We start from the raw sequence: 19,542 nt of genomic DNA, 5'->3' as shown, positions 1-19,542 counted from the left end.
AGTCCTGGCTGTTCCTATTCCAATACAGCTCTCAGCTATGGCCTGGGAAAACAGTAGAAGATGGCCCAAATCCTTGGGTCCCTGCACCCGTGTAGGAGACCTGGAAGCTGCTCCTGGCTTCAGATCAGCTCAGCTCCGGCCGTTGTGGTTATCTGGGGAGTGAACCAGCAGAATGGAAGACCTCTCTCTAGCTCTACCTCTCTCTGTACTCTTTCAAATAAATAAAATAATTCTTAAAAAAAAAAAAAAAAGAGGGCCGGCGCCGTGGCTCAATAGGCTAATCCTCCACCTTGCGGTGCCGGCACACCGGGTTCTAGTCCCGGTCGGGGCGCCGGATTCTGTCCCGGTTGCCCCTCTTCCAGGCCAGCTCTCTGCTATGGCCAGGGAGTGCAGTGGAGGATGGCCCAGGTGCTTGGGCCCTGCACCCCATGGGAGACCAGGAAAAGCACCTGGCTCCTGGCTCCTGCCATCGGATCAGCGCGTTGCGCCGGCTGCAGCGGCGGCCATTGGAGGGTGAACCAACGGCAAAGGAAGACCTTTCTCTCTCACTGTCCACTCTGCCTGTCAAAAAAAAAAAAAAAAAAAAAAGAGGATAGAGAAACAGTCTTTGCCATTTAAAAAATAGCAATAAAAAAGCTGAATTTTCTTTGAGGGAGAAAAACCCAAATATATAAAATAACTTCAGAACAGTAATGAACATTACACCTATAGGCAATAATTCAAAATATTTCACCTCTGACTGCTACATTACAAATTATGAATATTGCCATAAAACAAATGCCCCCCCCCCCCACACACTCAGAGTTTGGGCCTTAAGATTGAGTCAGAGGCTAGAGAAGAAATAGAGATTCGTTTTTACTTTTCATGATTTTTATACCAGTTGCTTCTGAAAGGACTAGAAACCTAGAAAGTAAAATAATGTGTGCTATTTGTGGTTACAATAAAAACATATCCCTGAAACACTGTAGGAAAGTAAATCCAGGCACACGAGGTGAGTAGAAGACATTTGAACTAAACCAATGTGAAGGAACTTCTACGGTTTTCTTAGACTAGAATGTAAAACTATCAAATTCCTTTCTCAAGTTCATACATAAATAAAATGGAATTTGGAAATGTCTGGCCTGCCTTTATGTTTAGACCCTTATCTTTTTTTTTTTTTTTTTTTTAACAGGCAGAGTGGACAGTTAGAGAGAGAGACAGAGAGAAAGGTCTTCCTTTACCGTTGGTTCAACCTCCAATGGCCGCTGCGGCCGGCGCACTGTGGCTGGCGCACCGTGCTGATCCAAAGCTCCAAAGCTAGGAGCCAGGTGCTTCTCCTGGTCTCCCATGTGGGTGCAGGGCCCAAGCACTTGGGCCATCCTCCACTGCACTCCCCGGCCACAGCAGACAGCTGGACTGGAAGAGGGGCAACCGGGATAGAATCCGGTGTCCCGATCAGGACTAGAACCCCGTGTGCCGGCGCCTCAGGCGGAGGATTAGCCTATTGAACCGAGGCGCTGGCCTCGTCCCTTATCTTTTAACAAGACCTTATATATTTTTTTCTTCTCGAAATAAGGATGTGAACTACAATACAAAACAGTACTATTAGAGGCACAAATTCATTCAATCTACTTGTTAATAATTATTACCATTTTATAGACAGGTAAAGGATACTTGACAGTCACACAGACATCTAGAGTTTAAGATGACAGGGGCCGGCACGGTGGCACAGTAGGTTAATCCCATATGGGCGCCAGTTCTAGTTCTGGCTGCTCCTCTTCTGATCCAGCTCTCTGCTATGGCCTGGGAAAGCAGTAGAAGATGGCCCAAGTGCTTGGGCCGCTGCACCCACATGGGAGACCCGGAAAAAGCTCCTGGCTCCTGACTTCGGATAGGCGCAACTCCAGGCCATTGAGGCCAATTAGGGGAGTGAATCAGCAGATGGGAGACCTCTCTCTCTGTCTCTACCTCTCTGTAACTCTTTCAAATAAATAAAATAAATATTTTTAAAAAATATGACAGTTAACACAAAACAAAAAAAAGTCTCCAATTTTTTTCCTTCTAATTTTGTTCTGATTGCAGAATGCATAAAAAGATAAAAGGTCTCAAGAGAAGTTGGCATTGTGGTGCAGCAGGTTAAGTTGCCACATGTGATGCCAGCACCCCATGGGGAATGAGCAGAAGATGAAAGATCTTTACTCCTTCTTTGTAACTCTGTCTTTCAAATAAATTTTAAAAAACAAGTCCAGGAACGGCACTGTGGCATAGTGGGTAAAGCCACCGCCTGCAGTGCCAGCATCACATATGGGCGCCAGTGCGAGTCCTGGCTGCTCCACTTGTGATCCAGCTCTCTGCCTGGGAAAGCAGTGGAAGATGGCCCAAGTTCTTGGGCTCCTGCACCCACATGGGAGACCTGGATGAAGCTCCTGGCTCCTGGCTTCAGATTGGCGCAGCTCGGGCCATGGCAAACATTTAGGGAGTGAACCTGTGGATGGAAGATCTCTCTCTCTCTGCCTCTGCCTCTCTATAACTCTGCCTCCCAAATAAATAAATAAATCTTAAAAAAAAAAAAACAACTCCTAAGAGATTCTGAAGATTTAAAACAATTTGATTGACAAAAAGACTTTCACTTTTGCTGCAATAGTGCAAAGGATAAATTCTAAAATTTTTATTTTAAAAGATAGTCCCATTTTACATTATTATATGTACATTAGTGCTCCCATTTTTCCCATTAACTGAAAATGTTTCGTATCTCCCACTCCAACCAAAAAGCACATCAAGCTACCCTGAAAAAAATCTTTTCAACAAATGCTATGTGCTAAAATGGTAACTAAAATATCAAAATCATCTTGAGATAAAGTACCAAGGAACATAAATTCACAATCAAGATTACAAATCATACGAAGCAAACCACTGATTGAAGATCCCCCAAAATAACGAGTCTCAGACATAGATCCACAAAGACAGCAGATTTATTGTCTACAGAATAACATTTAAAGAAATAAAATTATATTAAAAACAATGATTAAGGAACAGGACTCTATTTAATAGGCAGGTAGATTTGAAAAGGCATCTAACAGTTTCAAGAAAGTAGGTATGTGATAATTAAAATTAGAAACTCAGTGGACAGGTTAAACAACAGAGTAGATTAAACTGAAGTGAGAATTAGCATTTTAAATTGAAAGGCAGATCCAAAGGATTTATCCAGATGCAACAGGGAAACATAGAAGAGATGAAAATATGAAAGAGAATTAAGAGACAAGGAGGAAAGAGAATGTTTAACACATATAATTACAGTAATTAATAATAATTATAATAATTACACATATAATTACACATAAGGAGAAAATGGAGAATAGAAAAGAGGCAATATTTGAAGAAATAATAGCTAAGAATTTTCATACTTAATGATAACTACAGATCCTCAGATTCAGGAGCCCAACAAATTTCAAACAGAATAAATAAAAATAAAACAAATCTATATAGATTGCCCTGAAACTGGAAAATACCAAAGACAAAGAATCTACTTTAGAAACTGTAAAACAGAAACTTGAATGAACTTTTTTTTTTTTTTGACAGGCAGAGTGGATAGTGTGTGAGAGAGAGACAGAGAGAAAGGTCTTCTTTTGCCGTTGGTTCACCCTCCAATGGCCGCTGCTACCGGAGCGCTGTGGCTGGTGCATCTTGCTAATCCGAAGCCAGGTGCTTCTCCTGGTCTCCCATGCAGGTGCAGGGCCCAAGTACTTGGGCCATCCTCCTCTGCACTCCTGGGCCATAGCAGACAGCTGGCCTGGAAGAGGGGCAACCGGGACAGAATCCGGTGCCCCGACCGGGACTAGAACCCAGTGTGCTGGCACCGCAAGGTGGAGGATTAGCCTATTGAGCCACGGCGCTGGCCTTGAATGAACTTTTAATATATATAATTTAGGAAAAAGGGAACCTGGCAGAAAGATCTGAGATGTGGAATCCTATCAAGGAAGATGATAAATATTAGTAAGTCCAAACAAACATTTAATAATTTGCATAACTAAATAAAAATTAGAATCAAATACCAGAAACAATCAATCATCTTTAAGGAAGATTATCAAGAGTTTAAGCCTTCAGATGACCTTGCATAAGTAAGATGAGTAAATACTATTAACTTTAGCTTTTGGTTAAATATGTACTTAACATTTTAAAAACAAACAAACAAATAAATTTCCAAAGAAGAACAAGAAAAAGTAAAGAGGAGGAGAAGGGGAAGGAGCAGGAAAAGAACTACAATTATGACAAGAAACAGAGAAAGTGGCACAATAGAAAAAAGAACTTAGTGGTAGTCAAGTTTATATATCAGTTTTAATAATAAATATAAATGGACAATTACTACACTGTCAGCACAGATTTTAAAAACAAAAAAACAGGCCCGGCGCTGTGGCTCAATAGGCTAATCCTCCGCCTGAGGCGCCGGCACACGGGGTTCTAGTCCTGATCGGGACACCGGATTCTATCCCGGTTGCCCCTCTTCCAGTCCAGCTCTCTGCTGTGGCCGGGGAGTGCAGTGGAGGATGGCCCAAGTGCTTGGGCCCTGCACCCACATGGGAGACCAGGAGAAGCACCTGGTTCCTAGCTTCGGATCAGCGCGGTGCGCCGGCCACAGTGCGCCGGCCGTGGCGGCCATTGGAGGGTGAACCAAAGGCAAAGGAAGACCTTTCTCTCTGTCTCTCTTTCTCACTGTCGACTCTGCCAGTCAAAAAAAAAAAAAAAAAAACAAAAACCAGTGTATATGTCATACATACATACATATATATATATATGCTGTGGCCTGGGAAGGCAGTGGCTTGGGCCCTGCACCTGCATGGGAGACCAGGAGGAAGTACCCGGCTCCTGGTTTCAGATCGGCGCAGCACGCAGACTGTAGCAGCCATTTTGGGGGGTGAACCAACGGAAGGAAGACCTTTCTCTCTGTCTCTCTCTCTAACTCTGCCTGTCAAATTTAAAAAAAAAAAAAAATTTCAGGAGCCAGAAACTCTATCTGGATCTACCACATAGATGGCAAGGGTCCAAATGGCAGGGGTCCAAGTACTTGAGCCTTTATTGCCTTCCTAGGTGCACTAGCAGGAAGCTACATGGGAAGTGGAGGAGCCAGATTCCAATAGGCACTCTGATATGGAATGCCAGGTCGCAAATGGCAGCTGCACCATGACATCAATCTCAATAGCAGAGCTTTAAAGAAAGTATCAGGGCCACAATGTAGTGCAGTGAGTTAAAGCTACGGCCTTCAGTGCCAGAATCCCATACAGGCACTGGTTCAAGTCCCAGCTGCTCCACTTCTAATCAAGTTCCCTGATAATGAGCCTGGGAAAGCAGTGGAGGATTGCCCAAGTTTTGGGCCCCTGCACCCATGCAGGAGATACAGATGAAGTTCCTGGCTTCAGCCTGGCCCAGCCCCAGTCATTGTGGCCATTTGGGAAGTGAACTAGAGGATGAAGATCTTTCTTTCTCTCCATTCTCTCTGTAACTTTGCCTTTCAAATAAATAAATTTTTTAAAAAGTATCAATAAATTCTATGAATAAATCAATAAACTATCACATAATGGGAAAAATTAATCTCTTTCAATGATTTGCAGGTCAGACCAAAACCCACTAAGGATATTTTTTAAAACCTTGAATTTTTATTTTATAGCTACATTTAGAACCTATACCCAACAACTGAAGAATGAATTCTGTTCAAAAACCATGAATTTTTTTTTCCAAAATTGGCTATATAGTAGGCTATAAATCATCATTCAACAGATTTCAAAAAATCTATGTCAGGGGCCAGCACTGTGGTACAGTAGGTTAGTCCTCTGCCTGCAGTGCCAGCATCCCATATGGGCCCCGGTTCTAGTCCCAGCTGCTCCACTTAGCTCTCTGCTATGGTCTGGGAAAGCGTAGAAAATGGTCCAAGTTCTCGGACCCCTGCACCCACGTGGGAGACCCATTAGAAGCTCCTGGCTCCTGGCTCCTGGCTTCAGAGCAGCTCAGCTCCAGCCATTGCAGCCATTTGAGGAGTGAACCAGCAGATGGAAGACTTTTCTTCTGTATCTCCCTCTCACTGTCTGTAACTACCTCTCAAATAAATAAAAATCTTTAAAAAAAAAAAAAACTAGGTCACATACAATTCATATTTTCTGACTATTACTCACTTATGTTAAAAATCCATCACAATGGCCGGCACCGTGGTTCAATAGGCTAATCCTCCGCCTGAGGCGCCGGCACACCGGGTTCTAGTCCCGATAAGGGCGCCAGATTCTGTCCCGGCTGCTCCTCTTCCAGTCCAGCTCTCTGCTGTGGCCCGGGAGGGCAGTGGAGGATGGCCCAAGTGCTTGGGCCCTGCACCCGCATGGGAGACCAGGAGAAGCACCTGGCTCCTGGCTTCGGATCAGCGCTGTGCGCCGGCCGCAGTGCGCCGGCCGCAGCAGCCATTGGAGGGTGAACCAACGGTGAAGGAAGACCTTTCTCTCTCTCTCTCTCTCTCTCACTGTCTACTCTGCCTGTCAAAAAAAAAAAATCCATCACAAAAAGGATAACTATGATAGAAAATATCAGAAAAATGACTGATGAATGAAAATTTTTCATGATGCAGTTCCCTGCTAATGTGCCTAGGAAAGCAGCAGATTGGATTATCCTACAATGATCATTTTCATATTTCTTCTTTTTAAGATTTATTTGAAAGAGGGGAGGGAGATAGGGAGGTGGGGAGAGATATGAGAGAGATGAGATATGAGAGAGACAGAGAGAGAGAGAGAGATTGATTCCATCTGCTGGTTCATTCCCCAGATACCCACTACTGCTGGGACTGGGCTAGGTGAAAGCCAGGAGGTCAGAACTCCATCCAGGTTTCCCACTTGGGTGGCAGGAACCCAGATACTTAGGCCATCATCTGCTAGGCATATTAGCAGGAAGTTTGACTGGAAGCAGGGTAGACTCAAACCAGCACTCCTATATGGAAGGTGGGCATCTTAACATGCTGCACCATAATGTTTGCCCTAATTTAACATTCCTTCTACCTCACCCCTGTCTCTCAGTTCTATATTACAAATCCCCCAAAGACCTAGTTTGACAAATACTGAGCTCTCTTTTGAGGGAGAAGAATGGGAAGAAATTGAATTACCAAAAACAAAACTACCATTATCACACAGAGGAAGAATAGAAAGCTGAAAACTCACATATTTTTTCCCCATCACATTTTTTTTACCATTTGGTAGGTGGAAAAATGATATAATATTGCTCTTTCAACTCAATACCTATAATACCAACAACTTTTTCCATTTATAACCCCTTTTCCATGTAGTTGACACTTCTATTCATACTAATTTTCTCAGCAAAGTGATACACAGTAACATGTACTTTGAAGGCAAAACATCTAAGTTTGAATCCAATTCTGCTGTCACAAGCTATGCAACCTTACGCTAGTTATTTTACTCAAGATATCTGTTTGCTTATCTGCACAACTAAAATGTCTTTTATGTTCAGAGGGCTTCTGAAGGAGTTTAATGAGATAAAATAGGTACTACTTGATATACAGTAAGACCTGTCAATTCCCCTTTTTTCTCATGTCCTGTCAGTTGTATTTATCTTGACAAAAATACATAAAAATTCTCCTTGGTTGGTATGTACAATTAATCCTGTTTCAATCATGCACATATACACATAAATGAAAAGCACCATTTTTGAATCATTAAGAATATCATGTGCAGTTCTTCGAGTTACTGTTTTCCTGCCAAGTGCTGTCCAAATGGCCTCTCAAAATTGTGATCCAGCCACCACCAGCCTCATGATCACACCGATAAAAGGGCTAAGCCCAGAGAGGGTGCCACCCCGTGGGCAAGAGACTACATCAGGAGTTAATGACCTTCAAAGAAATTTCTGCCTTCCTTGAATCAGACAACATTTTCAAATAGGTACAGACCATCCATGGAGCAGTTAGCACAGTATATGAAGACCTTAGGCATAAGCTCTCCCTGAAGTTCCCCAGCGGCTACCCTCATAATGCACTCACAAGTGAAGTTCCTCATGCCCTGCTACCACCCTATGTGGAACCCAGGGTAACAGCTGCTTGGGCACCCTGAAGGACAAATGGTCTGCCCTGCATGTCAGAACCATCCTGCTCTCCATCCAGAGCCTACTAGTAGAAGAGCCCAACAACAATACCAATAGCCCTTTGAACACACATGCTGCTGACCTCTGGAAAAACCCTACCTACAAGAAACCCACACGAAGCAAGTCTCTAGTCAAGCCCTCTGACCCCACCCCATCCAGCCTCTGTTTTTCCTTAGAGTGCTTGCTCTTTTCTTCATTTCTGTATTGTACCTTGTATCTTGAGTTGTGGAGTTACTTGTTTTCTAAATTAAGGCTCTGAGTTCTTTTGATGTATATTAAATGAATACATTTTGGTTGCTTTTAAAAAAAAACACTAGAAATAATTATGTTTCTGTTTTATCAAAATAGAGCACATAAAAAAACAGAACTGAAAATTCCAAGTTGAATTATTTTTGAGAATTAACAAAGTATATTTCTTTACTACTGATAAAGCAGGATATATATCTATACATACATTTTTATAATAATAAGCACTTGCTATATACTAGGCATTGTGCTAAGAGTTTCGCACATACTTTATCACTTAAGGTTCATAACAACCCTACTGTTACTACTTTTTAGATGAAGAAACTGAGGTTTAAACAAGTTAGCTGGGGAGGGTTTTAGCCTAGCAGTTAAGATATTCACATTCCACATCACATCAGAGTACCTGGGTTTGATTCCTGGCTCTGGCTCCTAATTCCAGCTCTTTGCTAATGCAAATCCTGGAAAGCAGTGGTGATGGCTCAAATAATTGAGGTCCTGCCATCCATGTGGGCGGCCTGAATTACATTTCCAGTTCCTGGCTTAACCCCAGCCTAGCCCCAGCCATTGCAGGCATCTGGGGAGTGAACGAGTAGATGGGAGTTCTCTGTCTTTGTCTTTCTGGCTCTTAAATAAATGAGTAAGAAGCTATTTAATTGGTCCAAGGTAGCATATTTAGTGAGTGGCAATGCTTACATAGGTCCATCTAATATGATTCTTTTTTCATGATTATACCAATATAATGAGCTCCTATCACTATATAATACGTCCTCTTGGTGGATATGGAAACACAACAGAAGAGACAAGAATCCTTAAAACTAGACACACCCAGCATTTTCTTACCCCCAAAAAATAGAAAGAAAAAGAGATAGATTTCTCTAATTCTATGGAATTAGTTACATAAACTTGGCGGACTCTGACATTGACTTAAAAAGCTAGCTAGCACATGTTTCTCTGAAAGTAATAAGGGTGGTTTCCTCAAAACAGAGAAATGCTAAGGATACTGTAAAAGGGAAGCTACCCCTGGTTTTCTGTGTTAAAAACTTAGCTAGAGGGGCAAATGTTGTGATACAGCAGACTAGGCCACCACTTAGGATGCCCTCATTCCATTTTGAAGTGCTGGGTCAAGTCTTGTCTACTCTGAACTTTTTTTTTTTTTTTTAAAGGCAGAGTGGACAGTGAGAGAGAGAGATAGAGAGAAAGGTCTTCCTTTTCCGTTGGTTCACCCTCCAATGGCCGCTGCAGCCAGTGCACCACACTGATCCAACACCAGGAGCCAGGTGCTTCTCCTGGTCTCCCATGCGGGTGCTGGGCCCAAGCACTTGGGCCATCCTCCACTGTCTTCCCGGGCCACAGCAGAGAGCTGGATTGGAAGAGGAGCAATCGGGACAGAATTTGGCGCCCCGACCGGGACTAGAACCCGGGGTGCTGGCGCTGCAGGCAGAGGATTAGCCTAGTGAGCCGTGGCGCCGGCCTACTCTGAACTTCTAATCTAGCTCCCTGCTAAAGTGCCTCGGAAGCAGCAGATAATGGTTCTAGTCCTTGAGTTACTGTCACCCACATGGGAAATCTGGATGGAGTTCCTGGCTCCTGGTTTCGGTCTGGCCCAAACTCAGCTGTTGTAGCCATTTTTAGAGTGACCTAGTAGATGAAAGATACCGCTTTCTCCTTCTCACACCCCCCACACCTCTTCCTCTCTGTCACTATGCTTTTCAAATAAATCTTTAAAAATTATTAGAGATTCAGAGTTAGAACAGAGTCATATTTATTTCATAGTTTAACAAATTTAACAAATTTCCTAATTTAACATCAAAGAGTATCATTAGACTAAATGCATTTTTCTGATAGAAATGACTTTTCTCTACTAGAGGACTCCCCATTGAGTTTTATTCATGGTTGATGATTAGTATTTTTTAAATATTTATTTTATTTGTTCAAGGCAGAGTTAGAGAGAGAGAGAGAGAGAGAGGTATGGATGTTCCATCTGCTGGTTCACTACTCAAATGGCTACAATGGTTGGCGCTGGGCTAGGCCAAAGTCAGGAGCCTGAAACTCCATCTGAATCTTCCACCTGGGTAGCATGGGCACAAGGACTTGGGCCGTCTTCTGTTGCTTTCCCAGATGCATTAGCAGGGAGCTGGATCTGAAGTGAAGCATCTGAGAATCCAACTGCGGCTCACTTGGGAAGCCAGCTTGGATAGTTTTTTCATAATACACATTTTCCATGAACTTTCTGAAGACCCTTCATATGTATAAATAATGCATAGGACATTTATATCACAAAGGGCAATAAATGTGTCTAAACAGACCAACAGAATTGCTATGTTTTTATAGTTAATACAAAGTGGTACTATGTTAACTATAAGTAAACTATGAAAAGTCTAGAATATACAATGTAATCCATGGATCAAGTACTAAGTAAATAATGCAAAAAAGATATTTAAAATCTGGGGCTGGTGTTATGGCGCAGCAGGTTAACGCCCTGGCCTGAAGTGCCGGCATCCCATATGGGCGCCAGTTCAAGACCCAGCTGCTCCACTTATGATCCAGCTCTCTGCTGTGGCCTGGGAAAGCAGTAGAAGATGGCCCAAGTCATTGGGCCCCTGCACCCATGGAGACCCAGAAGCTCCTGGGTTCTGGCTTCCGATTGGCGCAGCTCCGGCCATTGCAGCCAATTAGGGAGTGAACCGGCTAATGGAAGACCTCTCTCTCTCTCTCTCTCTCTGCCTCTCCTCTCTCTGTGTAACTCTGACTTCAAATAAGTAAATAAATCTTTATAAAAAAAGATATTTAAAATCTAACAGGTAAGTTAAAATGAAATTCTAAAAGCAATATTTAATTAATCCAGAAAAAGGAAGAACATAAAAGCAAAACATAAGGAAACAAAAGAAAAAATATAAAATGAAAGATTTACCCATGTAATATTAATAATTACAATAATCAAGGCAAATATGCTAAACACTCCAAATAAAATTAAAACACAAACACTATTATCACTGATAGAAAAGAAAAATCAAAAGGCATTTAGCCTAAAGGTTAAGACATGGGTTAAGACACATACTTGTATCCCAGATCAGAGCATGGGGGTTCAATATCCAGCTCCTATTCCTGACTTACAGAAGGTATGGTGACAGCTCAAGTCATTAGCTTCCTGGCACCATGTGGGAGATCTGCAATGAGTTCCTGACTTTGACTCTTGCTCAGTTCCAGTTGTTGGAGGTATTATGAAAAGTGAACTAGCAGATCAGTCTGTCTCTGCCTCTCCTTCCTCCCACCCTCCCCACCCCACCTCCTCTTCCCCCTCCAATTATAGCTTCCTGATAAGGCACATCCTAGGAGGCAGCATATAATGACTCAAGTACTTGGGTCCCTGCCACCCATGTGGGAGACCTGAATTGAGTTCCAGAATCCTGGCTTCAGCCTGGCCAGCCCTGGCTGTTGAGGGCAATCTTGGGAGTGAACCAGTGTATGGAAGACCTCTGTCTCTGCCTGCCTTTCAAATAAATAGAAATATAAAAATAATTTAAATAACTTTTTTTTTAACAGGCAGAGTGGATAGTGAGAGAGAGAGACAGAGAGAAAGGTCTTCCTTTTGCCATTGGTTCACCCTCCAATGGCCGCCGTGGCCAGCCCGCTGCGGCTGGCGCATCATGCTGATCCGAAGGCAGGAGCCAGGTGCTTCTCCTGGTCTCTCATGCGGGTGCAGGGCCCAAGCACTTGGGCCATCCTCATTGGGCCTCTCTCATTGGTTTTCAATATAAGTATGGAAGAAATCTTTCCAGAGAGTCATGTAAGAAAATTATCCAATTGATTGGCCAGCGCCGCAGCTCAATAGGCTAATCCTCCACCTAGCGGCGCCGGCACACCGGGTTCTAGTCCTGGTCAGGGCGCCAAATTCTGTCCCGGTTGCCCCTCTTCCAGTCCAGCTCTCTGCTGTGGCCCGGGAGTGCAGTGGAGGATGGCCCAAGTGCTTGGGCCCTGCACCCCATGGGAGACCAGGAGAAACACCTGGCTCCTGCCTTCGGATCAGCGCGGTGCACCAGCCGTGGCAGCCATTGGAGGGTGAACCAATGGCAAAGGAAGACCTTTCTCTCTGTCTCTCTCTCTCTCACTATCCACTCTGCCTGTCAAAAAAAAAAAAAAAAAAAAAAGAAAGAAAGAAAGAAAAGAAAAGAAAATTATCCAATTGAAGGCTAACAATTTATACACAAATATTATGAATGAATGCTATTTACTGAAACTCAAATACTTAAAATAAGGGATTAAGATTTATCAATTATGTATGGAACATTAGGCAACAAAAAAACAATATGGAAATCTACAGCAATATGGAATGTGTCTATCATATATTAAATGAAAATAATTAGCATGTTATTAGTACATAATTATTACAATATGATTGCAACACTGTAAAATGTCTATAGAAGAGAAACTAGCAAGGAATACAGAAAACAGTGAACCTGTACAAGGGAGGTAAAGTTATGAACTGTTTTCTTTCCTTTATTCCATATTTTTCCATATTTTTATGAGTATTTTTATTTTTTTAAAGATTTATTTATTTGGTTGGGTTTTTTTTTGTTTTGTTTTGTTTTGTTTTTTGTTTTTGGGGGGGCAGGCAGAGTTAGAGAGAGAGAGAGAGAGAAAGGTCTTCCTTTTGTTGGTTCACCCCCCGATGGCTGCTGCAGCCGGCGTGCTTTGGCCAGCACACCATGGTGAACCGAAGCCAGGAGCCAGGTGCTTCCTCTTGGTCTCCCATGTGGGTGCAGGGCCCAAGGACTTGGGCCATCCTCCATTGCACTCCCGGGCCACAGCAGAGAGCTGGACTGGAAGAGGAACAACCGGGACAGAATCCGGCGCCCTGACTTGGACTAGAACTCGGTGTGCTGGCACTGCAGGTGGAGGATTAACCTATTGAGCTGTGGCGCCGGCCTATTTATTTGTTTGAAAGGTAGAGTTACAGAGAGGCAGAGGCAGAGGCAGAGAAAATCTTCCACCTGCTGGTTCACTCCCCAGATGGCTGCAATGGCCAGAACTGCACCAATCCAAAGCCAGGGGCCAGGAGCTTCTTCTGGGGTCTCCCACACAGGTACAGGGGCCCAAGGGCTTGGGCCACCTTCTACTGCTTTCTCAGGTCATAGCAGAGAGCTGGATCGAAAGTGGAGCAGCCAGGACTCAAACTGGCGGCCATATGAGATGCTGGCACGGCAGATGGCAGCTTTACCTGCTACGCCACAGTGCCGGCCCCTCTAAGAGTATTTATTAAGATTGTAATAGTAGATTGTACTATTACTGACCTATATGAAAGATCTCTGTGAGTGAGATAACAGTGGAAAGAAGGGGCCATCAATGAAGGAGGTACCTTTCTCTGAAGGGAGGAGAGAACTTCCACTTTGATTATGGCCTTGTCTAAATAATGTTGGAGTTTGTGGACTCAAGAGGCTTCGATAGCCTTGGCAGCTCAGGACAAGAGCCTCGGGTGATCACTGACGTCATAAATAAGAGTGTCAGTTGTTAAATCAACAACAGAAGTTACTGTGCACTTGCTCCCCATGTAGGGCCTCTGTCCTTAATGTGTTGTACTATGAGAATTAATGATAAAACTAGTCTTCAAACAGTACTTTATACTTTGTGTATCTGTGTGGGTACAAACTGTTGAAATCATTACTTAGTACAGAGTTGATCTTCTGTATATAAAGATAATTAAAAATGAATTTTAATGAAGAATGGGATGAGAGAGGGAGTAGGAGGTAGAATGGTTTGGGGGTGAGAGGGTGGGTATGTGGGGAAGAACCGCTATAATCCAAAAGTTGTACTTATAAAATTTATGTTTATTAAATAAAAGCTTTCTATAAAAATTGTACTATTCCTTAAAAATTTTTGAATGCCAGCACTATTTGATGGTGAAAAATAACAATCTTTTCAACATATGGTACTAGGACAACTGGATGTAACTTGCAAATGAGTGAAGTTGGACTCATCCCTACCCCCACCATATACACAAACTGAATCATAGTCTTAGATGAAAGAACTATAACTATAAAACTCTTAGGAGAAAACACAACAGTGAATCTTCATGACCTTGGGTTGGACAACACCAAAAACATAAGTGACAAAAGAAAAAATATATATAAATTGGGCTATAGAAAAATCAGAAATGCTTGTGTTGCAAATGATACTATAAAAAAAGCAAAGAATTAAAAATGGTAGAAAGTACATAAAGAGCTCTTACAACTAAGTAATAAATGACAAATAATCCAATTAAACAATGAGTAAAGCGAAAGAGGAATTTGATGTAGCAGTTATGAAGCCACTTAGGATTCCCTCATCCCATATTGAAGTTCTTGGTTTGAAGTCCTGGCTCTATTCCCAATTTTTGCTTCCTGCTAATTCTTTCCCTGGGATATAGCAAATGATTGCCCAAGTGTATGGGTCCTTGTTACCTACACATTGGCGACCTGTATGGTTGAATGAGAAGGCCAAGATGGCGCTGGCAAGCGAGGGTCAGTCACCCGGTGTCTGTGTCGTGACTCTGCACCTCTTGCCCCCACCACGCTTCTCCTCTCAGAATGAATTCACAGCAACATCTGGCACCCAATGTAGCTGAGAGACAGCCACGTGACAGACTTGGCGAGGTCCCCTCTTAATTTTGGCAAGTAGGCCCCTCGGTGTTTTGTGTGCTGTTCAGTTCTGTGAGGGTGAGCACAGAACCCACTTCTACGCTCCTTTCCTTGTCCTTGTCCTCAGTTGAAGTGACCCCAGGTTAGGCACACACTGCCCAGAAGTGTATGCCGCTTCTCGGCTCCTCCTTTTACTTTTGGTTTGCCCGGTGAATTCACATAAGGGACTGATCATCCCAGAATTCGGAACCAAGTCATCTTCCCTCGCTTGAGAAAGGTGATGCTCCGGAAACACCGTGTGGGCATATGGCCTTGATCTAACAAATCAAGGAAGTCCCCCACTAAGCACAGGTCATACTTACGATCTGATACGCCACTGTTCGTCTAACATAGGGAACCCCCTGCATGATGCCATCAGCCGCTGAGGTGCTAGGAATTTGTTTTCTTATGGCAGCAGTGCTGTGGGTGTCTTTCCTTTGGCTAGAGTTGACGTGGCACATTGTTCTTAAGGGCTCAAACATGGGAAACATACCCGCCTCTCGGAAGCCCACACAGATTACCAAACATAATGAATCTGTGAGTGGTAAGAGCCTGTCACTCCAGGCCATTGCCTCCCAGGTAACAGTTGATGACTTGGGGAGAGAGAGCTCCAACAGTGAAAATGACATGACAGCAGACAACACAGCAATGCCTAGTCAGCCACCCCCAAAATATCCATGAGACAACCTAAGGCGATAACCCATGTGAGGTCATCCCATCTGCACCCAGTGAGGATCCCCACATTTGTGGCAGTCCCCGGGCACCCCAGGCTCTCAGGGTAGCCGCTAGACCCAACCCACCTACATGTTTGCCATTAATGTTGGAGCAAACACAGAATTCAGGCCCTGGATTCCAACACCCATAAAAAGGCTTCTGCTAACCAAGGGCCGAGGATATGCTTGTGTCTTTCCAGAGAATGCGGGACAGCCCATTTAGGAACCAGCCAGAAATGTCACACATGCAACTGACAGTCAACCAGAATCAGCTGAACAAGACTGAGAGCCCGCCTTGTTAGCGGAAGCACCTGCCCTATCATCCTGCCCTGAGGAACTGCCCAAAGCCACATCTGCTACTGCTTTATACCCCACTAGCTCTGGTCAACCACTCGAATGGCTCACAGCCTGCATGCGGTCACGCCATTCCTGATTACCATTGTTCCTCATTCCTATCCCCATCTGAGCAAGCATTCCTGTGGTCTCCCATTTTGAGCACTGGTTAGTCAACAATGGGTAAGATTCCCTGGGGGGCCGGCACTGCGGCTCACTAGGCTAATCCTCCACTAGGCTAATCCTCCTCCTTGCGGCGCAGGCACACCAGGTTCTAGTCCTGGTTGGGGCGCCGGATTCTGTCCCAGTTGCCCCTCTTCCAGGCCAGCTCTCTGCTGTGGCCAGGGAGTGCAGTGGAGGATGGCCCAAGTGCTTGGGCCCTGCACCCCATGGGAGACCAGAATAAGCACTTGGCTCCTGCCTTTGGATCAGCGCAGTGCGCTGGCTGCAGTGCGCAGCCGCGGCAGCCATTGGAGGGTGAACCAACGGCAAAGGAAGACCTTTCTCTCTGTCTCTCTCTCTCTCACTGTCCACTCTGCCTGTCAAAAAAAAAAAAAAAAAAAAGATTCCCCGGGGGACAACCTAAGACAGGCACAGTCACATGAGGAGACCACATGGAAATGGGGTCAACAATGGTATGGGCAAGGATCACGTCTCCCATTGCTCAAAAATAAGCGAAAAGGGGGAAATGTGGTGGAGTGAGAAGGCCTTGCCAAGATGGCGCTGGCAAGTGAGTGTCAGTTACTCAAGAATGGCTTGGGAACTCACCTGGCAAAGGAGCCTGCCTGGCAACAGGCAGTGATTGGTTACAGCATAAACCACCCCTTGAGCGGATTGGTTGCCTCAGCTATATAAGCTGCTGCACCAACTGAAATAAACAAGTCTGTGAGCTGCTGCCTCTAGCCTACTTTCATCTTACTCCCGGTGTCTGTGTCGTGACTCTGTGCCTCTTGCCCCCACTGTGCTTCTTCTCTCAGAACAAATCTACAGCAATAGACTTGGACTGAGTTCCAGGCTCCTGGCTCTCCCCTGGCACAGTCCTGCCTGTTTGGGGCATTTGGGAAATGAAGCAGCAGATCTCCCTTCCCCCTCAATGCTTTTCAAATAAATTTTAAAATTTTTAAATGGGCAAAGGACTTGAATAGTCATTTTTCCAAAGATACACAGATAGTCAATAAGAATACAAAAAGATATAAAACCAAACCAATACATTCAAGGTATTTGAACTTGAATACCCTCTATAACATCATAACCCAAGCAATAAACTAACCCCTTGTTCAAATACCACCCACACAAATTACTATTTTTCAAGGAAGCCTGTTAATTCTTTTTTTAATTAAAGATTTATTTATTTATTTGAAAGGCAGAGAGAGAAAGAGAGAGAGAGAGATCTTCCATCCATCCACTTGTTCACTCCCTAAATGGCCACAAAGGACCAGGCTGGACCAGGCCAAAACCAGGAGCCAAAAGCTTCTTCTGGGTCTCCCACATGGGCTCAGGCTCCCAAGTACTTGGGCCATCCTCCACTGCTTTCCCTGGTGCATTATCAGGAAGCTGGATTGGAAGTGGAGCAGCCGGGACTCCAACTGGTGCCTATATAGAATGCTGGTATTGCAGGCAGACACTTAACATTTCTATGCCACAGTGTCTGCCTCATCCTTTTCTTTCTTTCTTTCTTTTTTTATTTTATTTTATTTTTTTTTGACAGGCAGAGTGGACAGTGAGAGAGACAGAGAGAAAGGTCTTCCTTTTGCCGTTGGTTCACCCTCCAATGGCTGCCGCGGCCAGTGTGCTGCAGCCAGCGCACTGCGCTGATCCGATGGCAGGAGCCAGGTACTTATCCTGGTCTCCCATGGGGTGCAGGGCCCAAGCACTTGGGCCATCCTCCACTGCACTCCCTGGCCACAGCAGAGAGCTGGCCTGGAAGAGGGGCAACCGGGACAGAATCCGGCGCCCTGACCGGGACTAGAACCCGGTGTGCCAGCGCCACAAGGCAGAGGATTAGCCTAGTGAGCCGCAGCGCCAGCCACATCCTTTTATTTCTTAAACAACCTTGATCACTAGAATATTCTTCCTTCTTTTTGATTGAAGAACTGCTTTATGGTTCAGATGAAGTCTAATTCTTTTCCCACATGACAAAGGGCAAAGACAGCTCTCATTTAGACATGTTTCCTCAAACATGGTACCCAAACCTAAATACAAACCAGGCATGGCCTTATCAACTTATTCAGAAAACTATAATAATCAAATATTATCAGGCAAGTCATGCTGCTGATTACTATTAAGTTTACCAACAATAAAATTCTCCTTATCATAAACACTGCCATTAAGCTTCTTCAGGTCATCTTTTAACCTTTTTCCAACCCAAAGGCAAGATTACATATTTAGAGATATTAAAATTATTTTTTAAAATTTTCATTTATTACTTTTAAATATGTATTTAGAAGGCAGAGAAAGGGATGCAGACACACAGAAAGATCTTCCATCCACTAGTTTAATTTCCAAACACCTGCAAGGGTAGAGGCTAGACCAGGCTTAACCCAGGAACTCAATTCAGGTCTCCAAGGTTGTTGGCAGTGGACTAGCATATGCTGCTTCCCACAGTGCACGTTAACATGAAGCCAGGGTCAGAAGTGGAGCCATGACTTGAACCTAAGCACTGAGACACAAGAACCCCAAGTGGTATCTTAATCACGGCACCAAACACCTGCCCCTGTACTATACTTATTTAAACCAATCTGTTAAGTCCTTGTTGCTATAGACTCTAAATTATTTTCATTGCTTGCATAAAGGGTCATCAAGCTTTTTTTTATATCTGAATTTGATCTAAATGCTATCAGTGTCCTTACACATTGCTTACCCCCAATCTACCGGCATTCTCCTATTCTCAACAATTCCTCAAAGTTCAGCTCTTTTACCTACAACTTTGCACAGCACCCTCAGATATAATTAGTTCAGGCTAGGAAACAAAGTCATATTCAGTAGTTACAATGCTTTCTCAATTAATTTCACCTATACTGACTTTTAATTCTCCTTATGAAGTGACTTTTTATTATACAGATTATTCTATGACAGGAAATATGGAAACAAAACACAAACTTAAAACTAAATAGGGGCCGGCGCCATGGCTCACTTAGTTAATCCTCCACCTGTGGCGCTGGATCCCATATGGGCGCCAGGTTCTAGTCCCAGCTGCTCCTCTTCCAGTCCAGCTCTCTGCTGTGGCCCGGGAGGGCAGTGGAGGATGGCCCAAGTGCTTGGGCCTGGGCCCCTGCACCTGCAAGGGAGACCAGGAAGAAAAACCTGGCTCCTGCCTTCGGATCAGCGCAGCGCAACAGAAGAAAGACCTTTCTGTCTCTCTCTTTCACTGTCTATAACTCTACCTGTCAAATAAATTAAAAAAAAAAAAGCCATGTATCTTCTGTATTCCTGTTTCTGAATATAATTATAATTTTTTAAGATTTATTTTATTTTATTCGAGAGAGTTACAGAGAGAG

General features: G+C 43.9%; 1 protein-coding gene across 3 annotated transcripts in view; it reads right to left on the bottom strand.

The window, feature by feature from the left end:
• Positions 1 to 19,542, bottom strand: part of PPM1E (protein phosphatase, Mg2+/Mn2+ dependent 1E) — a 189,685-nt gene that overhangs the window by 135,632 nt on the left and 34,511 nt on the right. The window lies entirely within an intron of this gene.

The sequence above is a fragment of the Oryctolagus cuniculus genome, chromosome 17 (assembly GCF_051225735.1).
Source record: "Oryctolagus cuniculus isolate XC-2025 breed Fujian yellow rabbit chromosome 17, ASM5122573v1, whole genome shotgun sequence".
NCBI classification, from domain to species: domain Eukaryota; kingdom Metazoa; phylum Chordata; class Mammalia; order Lagomorpha; family Leporidae; genus Oryctolagus; species Oryctolagus cuniculus.
Note: the sequence above shows the minus strand (reverse complement) of the source record. Positions and strands in the feature narration are given on the sequence as shown.